The sequence below is a fragment of the Mus caroli genome, unplaced genomic scaffold (assembly GCF_978045245.1).
Source record: "Mus caroli unplaced genomic scaffold, Mus_caroli_1 scaffold_19, whole genome shotgun sequence".
NCBI lineage: Eukaryota > Metazoa > Chordata > Mammalia > Rodentia > Muridae > Mus > Mus caroli.
This window is the reverse complement of record NW_028227274.1, coordinates 88,383,397-88,393,089: the sequence shown is the minus strand read 5'-3', so window position 1 is coordinate 88,393,089 and position 9,693 is coordinate 88,383,397. Positions and strand designations below refer to the sequence as shown.

Genomic DNA, 9,693 nt, shown 5'->3' with positions numbered 1-9,693 from the left:
GCCTCTGTGAAAATCTGCCTGGCAGGCAGTCAAGGCAGGTCAGGGACTGCTGGCAGATTTCCTGGTCTGTTGATACAGGAAACAATAAGAGATGATATACTTGAGGCTCAAGGAGAGGGGCTGAATATTCTATTAACCTTGGTAGAAAAAACAGGGAGGTATCCAGATGGAAACAGATATCCTATGTATATGTCAGCCATTGTCTCTGATAGCTTGTGACTTTGTTTCCCACAGCACTATAAAGTATAAAAAGGCTAAGAGAAGTAAACTGGACGCTGGCATGACATTGTCCTGCAGTCCTCCCAATTCTAACTTTGTTCCCTGAGTCTTCTTTCTGTCTTTCCTATAATCATCCTCACCCCAACCTCCTCAGAGGACTGTTGTACCAGCAGGCTCGGGGCATCTGCAGGCATGACTATCTTGCTAGTAGGACCTGAGCTGTAGAATATTGGCTACAGGGGAGGAATGAGAGTGAAGTTCTGGAACAGGAAATGCTGAGAGTTCTACATCTTCATCTGAATGCTGCTAGCAGAATACTGGCTTCCAGGCATCTAGGATGAGGGTCTTTAAAAAAAGCCCACACCCACAGTGACACACCTAGTCCAACAAGACCACACCTTCTAATAGTGCCACTCCCTGGGCCGAGCATATACAAACTATCACACCTACCTTGAACAAAGCCTTGTGTTTGATATGTAGCACCACATAATATCAAGCATAATGGTATTATCAAGAAGTGGAGGTAGAGGAATTAGTTGCCAGAGTCATCTGTGTCTACAAAGCAAATTCAAGGCCAACCTAAACTACATAATACTCTATTCTAAGAAGTAAAGCAAAAGTACATAGAAGTTTTATATTAGTTCAGTTAACAATAAAGCACCGTCCAGTTAGAGAATTTTTTTTTTATTTCAAGAGCTATTTAGGAGCTCAGTATATAAGAATATCATCACTCCTTTTGAGAAACAAATAAAAATTTGTGTGTTTTCTAAAAGATTACTCATTGCAGATGTTATTGTGATTCAAATGTTGCATGATATTACATTCAAGTCATTCTATAAAATGTCACACACTAAACAATTTTGTATTTTTGATTAGTCTGTGTCCTAAAGCAGCATTTTGAATTTACTCACTATATTTGTTTGGTAAACAATTTTCTTTTTTTTTTTAAAGATGTTATTTATTTTATATATATGCATACACTGTAGCTGTCTTCAGACACACCAGAAGCAGGCATTGGATCCCATTACAGATGGTTGTGAGCCACCATGTGGTTGCTGGGAATTGAACTCAGGACCTCTGGAAGAGCAGTCAGTGCTCTCAATCTCTGAGCCATCTCTCCAGCCCGGGAAACAATTTTCTAAAGATCCTAAGAGATCACATAAAAATGAATCACTATTTAGTTCAAACTACTTGGTAAGACCTATGACTAGCTCAGGAATATCACAGTGGATATGCACTTGGTTTTCCTTGCCAGAGTTCCCTTTCTATCAAACAAGATGGACAAAGAAAACTCCATGCCTGGAAATGCTAGGGTGAAATTTAGATACATCAAAGACCCAGACATTATAAAGCTGTTAGTAAGACAGATCATGTACAAAGAAACAAATATTAGAAGGACATCAAAACTAACGGTGAGATGGATGTAAGAAAAGAAGAATGTTTTGACTGTTTTAGAAAAGAGTGTTAGACATAAAATTGAATCTTGAGAGAAATGTCCTTTTAAAATTACATATATGTAGATTAGATATAGATATAGATAGATATAGATATATATATACTTCTCTATAATATAATAAATAAGAAATGCCCTAAATAAAAAAGTATTTTCTAAATATGAAATAAATAAAAATTACTTATTCCAAGACACATAAGAAGTAGTCAATCAAATGACATCATAGAGTTTTTGTGTTCTAAAATCAAAATGTTTGAGAAATTAAAAAGACTATAAAAACTCAATCTGAATTTTTAGAAAATATCAGTAGGTTTAAGAAAAAGATAAAAGATATATTCATACATACATACCTCTATTTCTGCTAAATTGCCAAAAAATACAATGAAAAATGTTTGGCAAATTATGGCTGAAATTATCAAGTGTTCTTTCAAAAACTGTAGCTAAATGGCTGTAATCTTTAGTCTGATAATATTTTGAAAGCCTTTGACAATTATCAAACTATGAGAGGGATGAATAAGGTACTCATTTTTCTAAATGCTGAATTAGAAAGCACTGCTTAAATCTGAAATAGATTCAACCCTGTGGCATTTTTTGATTTCTATTTGTGGTTTAAATATATATGGCATATAAAATAAACTTATATGGCATATATCCCGAGGCAAAGTGATGATTTAGCAATATTCCCTTGGTATTCTCTTACTGTGGCATTCAAAACATTCTGTATCATGCTGACTAGAAAATACAGTTTAGATTAGAGACAGACAGATAGATAGATAGACAGACAGACAGACATGTATCCTGCCATTCGTACTAATCTCTATGCTGCAAAGATAATAAAGTGAATGCTTTCTTACAGCCAATTGGCTCTTCAAAGGTAGTTCTCTCCTGTCACATCTGTCTCTTAATGAGCCCTAAAAACAGCATCTCTTGAGGCAGGTGACTATTCTCTCTGTTCTTCCCAGAGGACAGGTTTACATAAGCTACCATAGCAACCACAGCTAACTGCTTTCTCTGACTTTTTAAACTTAGTGTGATTTTGTTTGCAAAAATCTTGATTTGGAAGAGCTTGGCTTTGTTCAAATTCAACTTTAATTCTAAATAAAGAATAGATTCTGTCATTTCCACATTTTGCTTGTGTCTCTGTAGCCATTCCTAAAAGGTGCAGGCATAATCTGCATGTTAGAACCTTTGATGCTAAAGCATGTAATTCTAACATGTCATCATTTTTGTCACTAACAAAAAAATAGGTAATTCTAGACTTCAAACTTAGTTTTAGAGAAAGCTTTTAGCAATAAATCATCACAAAAATGTAAGCACAGTATAGTCACTTGATCTAGTTTCAATGATCAATTATTATACAATGTCTTACAAGAGTGGTAAATACTCATTTGAGACCATTTTTGGTGGTTTTTAATTTCCAAAATTTCACTTTACTCATCTATGAAGAAGGACTACCAGCTCAATACAATTGAGATTATAGAGGTTTTTGTTGTTGATGATGTTGTTGTTTTGGCTTGGTTTTTTGTAACCTATGTCATGTGTCTTATTCAAATGTTCTTTGTTTCTAGTATATAAGGATTTTGGTCAATGCAAACTACTAAGAACAGGGCCTCTAGATTTGGTGGTGGTTAATATTTTAAGTAGGATAAATTCCACCATGAAACATCTTCAATGCTTTACTAGAGAAGCACTTTTACACTATATTCCATCAAAATCACGTTTCCATGCCTCTTTTTAAAGGGTTTTTTAAAAGCATTTTCAAACTTCTACAAATAAAATAGTCCTCTCCTTCTTTCTCTAAATATTACAATAAGAACCCCACATCCTGTCAGCTCCCAGTGACCACACAAAATTGTCATGGGTGTTTAAAAAAAAAAGTTGTAATTTTGACATCCTAAAAAAACCAAGATGTGCTTCATATTCATCCAATCCTTCTCTCTTTATGTTTCTTATTGAACCACAGTTATTGTAAATTCTGGCGCTTTATTCTTAAACTATAGCACAAAGACAGAGTTCGTGTTTTTCTGGTCACCTGCTAGCTTTGGTGCCGTGTTGAGTTACTTAAGTTTAGCAACACTTGGGAAGTCACACAAGGATCATAAACAGAGTGTATTGAGCCTGCAACTCTCTCTGGCCCTGTACTTCTTTCCCTCAGTTTTTACATCTTTTTTCTATAGTTCTTATAAATTAAATGCCTTGTTTGTGTTCCTACATTTTTTACTCATTCTGTAAGCGGGTTATGGTTTTAAAAAGAAAAACAAATGAAAGAACAGCCCCAAGCCATCACGTGTTGTTCAACTGGCGTGGCCCTAATCTGTAATTTTGTAACTGAGCTGGCAATGATGAATTAAAATTACAGATTTATAGCTATAGTTGGGTGGCTGTTTGCAATCCTTCTGAATATGGAGTAGGGGCAGGTTAAGGGATAGTTGAAGCCCTAGACTGATGTATACATGATATCCTGAAACTGAAGAGAAAATTTGAGAATGAAGATGATGCCATATTATCTGTGGTCAATGAGAATTAATATGAATGTCACTTGGTAAAAAACCTTTGAGAAATGCCACTCTTTCAGGAGAATAGGATTTTAAAATATAGTTACCATTACTGGCCCACTTGGGGGATCCTCCATAGAACTACTAGAAATATCCCAATTAGGCAGGATAGTCACAACATCCTGTTTGTGGTGTTTAACACACAGATAGAGATCAAGATATCTTCTAGTAAGCAGTATATTACATCAAAATTTAGTTTTCTCATTTTATAAATGTTCACATTTGAATAACTAAGATAATATCGAATAGAAAAAGTTTCTCAGGTCTCACGTCTTAGATTCAGGGCTTACATATCCTATCTGATATAAACCCTAGCATCTAAGCTGGCTGCATCTAGTTTCTAGGATTCTCTGATTGACTGAAGACAGCAGGGTGAACATAGCTCTGCTTGAGACAGGATTCAACAAACATTTGTTTAGTAACCTTAATTGTGTCCTCTTCTTAACCTTCTCAGGATTATAAATGGCAGAGTTTATATAATTTTACATCTTTATATGTCCTCCTTGGAAGTGACAAGACAATATATTCCTGTGGGAAATCAGAAAACCCTGGTAACACTCAGTTACCCACTTGTGTGGCTGTTTGTAGCCCTCCTGAATCTGGGGGGAGAAACTGAGGAATGTTCAAGTAAGAAGCTGAGGCTAGCTTTCCTTGAACATTTTGTGGTGAAGTCACTACAGATCTTCCCATCTGCTTTGAGCATGGACCACGTCAGGTGATGAGGTTCCTGGCTGTGCACGGATTAGTGAGGCCAGAACAGCCAGGCCAGCACAAAGTCACAGCCCACTCCTCTAATGCTGGGTCCACTTGATGCTCTTGAGGTCAATGCCATCCTGGACCATCTCCCAGAGAGGACTCATTTCTCGAAGGCGCTTCACGTGGTGGATGCACTTCTCCGCCGTGTAGTCCACCTCCTCTTCTGTAGTGAAGCGGCCGATGCCAAACCTGATAGAGGAGTGTGCTAAATCCTCATCGGTACCAATTGCTCTGAGGTGGCGCTCAGAGGGCTCCAATGACGCATAAGTGCAGGCACTCCCTGAGGACAAGGTCACATCCTTGAGGGCCATCAGCAGGCTCTCTCCTTCCACATACGAGGAGAGGTTGATACAGCCAGGGTAGTGCTGCTTCGGGTCCCCATTCATCACCACATCTGGAAGGTTCTTCATTATCTTCTATACCAGTCGTTCTGCTAACTTTGAGATCGCTTATGGTCGTCCTCCACCTCTTGTTGTGCCAATTCACATGCAGCTCCCAGGCCCACCACCAAGGGTGTGGGCACTGTCCCAGACCGCATACCCTGCTCCTGCCTGCCTCCACTCTGTAGGGCCTCCACACGTACCCCGGGGCCTACGGTGGATATAGATAGCACCAACCCCTTTAGGCCCGTAGAGTTTGTGACCGCTGATGCTCATAAGATCAATCTCCATGTCATTGACGTCAAGTGGGATTTTTCCAACAGCTTGGGCGGCATCAGTGTGGAAGTACACCTTTCTGGAACTGCAAATCTGCCCTATTTCTGCAATCGGTTGCTTTACTCCAATTTCTTTCTTTTTTCTGGTGATCTATTTATTTATTTATTTATTTATTTTTTGTTCACAGTCATAACGGAGAGTAGGCTGGTGTCTGGCTGGATGGCAGCCTCTAGTTCCTTTAAGTCAATGATCCCGCTCTTCTGCACAGGGAGGTAAGTGACCCGAAAGCCCTCAGCTTCCAGGGAGCGGCAGGAATCCAGCACACATTTGTGTTCTGTCTGGGTAGTGACCAAGTGTTTTTTCCTTGACCTGTAGAACCTGGCCACTCCCTTAATTGCATGTTGTTGGACTCAGTAGCTCCACTAGTGAAAATGATCTCCCGAGGATCAGCTCCAATCAGAGATGCTACTTGCTGCCGAGCACGTTCCATGGCTGCCTCGCTCTCCCAGCCATATGCATGAGTCCGAGAATGAGGGTTCCCATAGTAGTTGACAAGGTATGGGAGCATGGCATCAAGCACTGTGGCCTGCACATTCATGTAGAGAGGTCGCAGCACTGCCTCTGAGGAAACAGCCGAATTGGGGGGGGGGGCATGATCTACAACGCGTAGGCGCAGTCCCCGGGTGGGCACCGAGGACCTTTCCAGGGCCACCCAGGTAGCCGCCAACGACGCCCGCCTCCAAGCGGCTCGCAGCAGCATGTTCCCAGCCACAGAGCCAGTCCTCAGCCCATAAGCTCAAGATCTTAAATTTCCTTTGGTGGTCTTCTAAGTATGGATTTAAAAGTGCATCTCATTGTGCTAAATTTGTATACATCCCATTTTCTGGATAGAGAGAAGGCCCTCTTTCATGGTTTGTAGTCATACTGAAAATCCAGATCAAGTGAGCTTTTGCCCCTTCTGCTCTGCAAAAGGCTTCTGTCTTCCCTGAGCTTGCCTGAGTGCTCATGCTTTTAACCAAAAACTGTTTCCCAAGCTTCTACTATGACACAAAGATGTGAGTCCATTGACTTCTCTGCTATGTGGGTTTCAGTACAGATTACAAACAATGGTAATATTAATATTTATAAAATGTATCTCTTTTTGAAAACTTGAAAATTTTTTTGTAAGCTTCAGGGAATTTGATCTCTCATGGGTCAAATGGACTCTAGATAAGTATCCCTGTCAACCAGCAGCCTAAAGTTCCCCACCTATTGCCTATTCCAGAGGGTGGGATCCTTCTCTTTTTCTCTGGTTTTGGGTTCTCTTCCCTAAATACCAAAGCCATGGGCATAAAAGTTTTCAAATGTACATCTAAGGGGAAAAATTCCTATCTAAACTCCATGACTTTATACACACACACACACACACACACACACACACACACACACACACACACACACACATTCTGTTCTAGCATCCTGCCACTTCCAGGTATTTCCTCAAATTCTGCATTCAGGTCAGCTTCAAAGTAACTAGAGACTGTTTCAACTGAAAACTGTAATTTCCTAGCCTCAGATGGTCCATAGAGCCTGGGAAGCAGCTGAAACAACCTGTTCTTCCTGGACTTGGCCAACATTCCAGCTTTTTGAGCACCCAGTAATGATGCCTCAATGTCAGCAGGGAGTAGTTCTAGATGACTATTTGTCATCACCCTTTGTTTATTTATTATCAACAAAAGACTAGGGTGTTAGGCTTCAAACCCAGGATCTGTAATCCTAAGCCTGTTTATATACAGGCATTTCCACTGGTCTGTTCTCAGGGACTTAGCAGCTTAGGTCATCATCTGCCATCACCAGGTGCACCAAGTGTGTGCTGCTAATAAAAGGACTCACGTGCTACCCCAGATTGCTCTCTCTGCATTACTCCTCTCTTTTGTTTTCTCTGCTCTCTCTGTTTCTCTGTGTTTCTCTCTCTCTCTGTTTCTCTCTCTCTGTGTCTCTGTCTCTCTCTCCCCCTCCACCTTTCCCTCCCCCCCTCCTCCCTGTCTTCCTGTCTCCCTATCTCCATGCAACTTATTCTTTGGTCTTGTCCCATGAGACTGGTGAAATAGACCAAGAACTGTTCCTAAATAAACCTGATTTTATACTTTTATTTCAGCTTGAATTGGCTAACTTAATTTGTGGAGAAAACCTATTATGTGGTGGTTTCAGGTTGATCTCACCAGCAGAGCTTTGGGGGCAATACTCAACTGTAGATATATATTGAATACCACACAGCAGAACAGTTCTAATTTTGATCTACAGTCAGAAATTTCCATGAACACCAGATGGAGCAATACACATCTTTATCAGCATTTCCAGATGCAGAGTAGAAGGAACATGTGGGAGAGGTTGAAAACCTACCAGTGGTGCTTTCCTCCTGTAATCAACCTTCTTCTGCTAAATAGCCCCTCTTCTGTTTTCTTGTCACATGTGGTCTGTTGCCCTGTTTTCCCTCTTTTTAACATTTTTTTTTGATTTACTTATTTCATATATGTGAGTACACTGTATTGTCACTGTCTTCAGACACACCAGAGGGCATCTGATCCCATTACAGATGGTTGTGAGCCACCATGTGGTTGCTGGGAATTTAACTCAGGAGCTCTGGAAGAGTTATCAGTGCTCTTAACTGCTGAGCCATCTCTTCAGCCCCCACCATCAGAAAGGGAGAGGGAGGGAGAGGGGAGAGAGGAAGAGAGGAAGAGGAGAGGGGGAAGGGAGGATAAGGGAAGGAAGGAGAGAGGGAGGAAGGGAAGAAGAGTGGGGGAGGGAGGGAGGGCAGGCGAGCGAGTGAGAGAGAGAGAGAGAGAGAGAGAGAGAGAGAGAGAGAGAGAGATTGATTTCACAGCTGGCTTGGAATGGGCTTTTGCAACCTCAAAGCCCATCCCCAGTGATACTCCTTCAATAAAGCCAGATCTAGTACTCCAAGAAGGCCATATTTCTTAATCTTTTTCAGTTCCACTAATCAGAGACCAAGCATTCAAACATATGAGTGTATGGGGGCTATTGTTATTCAAAGTACAACAGTCCACTACGTGGCCTGCAGAAGCTTGTATTTGTATCATAACGCAAAACACATTCAGTTCAACTTCAAAAGTCCCCATTTTCATAGTCTCAAGACTGCTTCAAAGTCAAACTCTCTTCTGAGACTCAAGGCAATCCTTAGCTGTAACCCCCTTGTAAAATCAAACAAAATAAAAATATATCACATATTTCCAATACACGATGGCAGAGAATATACATTACCATTCCCAAAAGGAGGAAAGTGGGCATACTGAAGAAATACTGGATCAAAGAATATCACAAAAAAACAGCAGGGAAAGTTGAAGATTCTGCTCTATGTCCAATAGTCAAGGGTTTAGATAACTATCCCCTTCCATATTTGCTGACTGCTCACACTTTTCTCTGTTGGGCTGGTCCCACTGAATAAAAAATGAAATAAAAGGAGGATATGATTACTCCTAAAGTGTGGAAAAGGTTTTTATTGTAGATATAAAGGAGGAAAAGCAGGCTGAGGGAAGAGTACAGGCTGAACATGATTAGCAGAGTAAGTAAGATCATGAAAGTTGAAGGGAGAGTAGGTAAGAGAGGAGCTACTGATCAAGAGTTACCAGGGCCAAAGGGCCAAAGTGTCTGACTTATATAGGGATCAGGTTGAGGGAAAGGAAGCAGAAGCCTAGCTCCTGGGAGTGAAAGGTTTAGGGTAGGGAGTGGCATGAGAAGTGCTGGCAGGAGCCACAGGTACTGCTGGCGGAGATGGCCATGGGCACCCCAGTTAGCTAGTTAGCTAGTCATTTAGTCTAGGTTTCTGAGACCTAAAACCTACAATCTATTGGCAGCTCTCTTTGGCTGATATCCCATTGCTCTAGTATCTCTAAGGTCTTGTAGTCTCCAAGGCAACCCAAGCTTCATCTTCACAGTTTCATGCAGTGGACTTTCTGGGACTCTATGCAGGGACTTCTCTGCAGCATAGCTGGATTTGGGGTCTTCCATTAACCCCCAAGAAGAATCACAGCTTTTACTCCGGTATCCTTTT

General features: G+C 40.8%; 1 pseudogene; it reads right to left on the bottom strand.

Annotated features, from left to right (window-relative positions):
• Positions 1–4,944: 4,944 nt before the first annotated feature.
• Positions 4,945–6,411, bottom strand: LOC110285006 (cysteine desulfurase-like; annotated as a pseudogene).
• Positions 6,412–9,693: the final 3,282 nt, after the last annotated feature.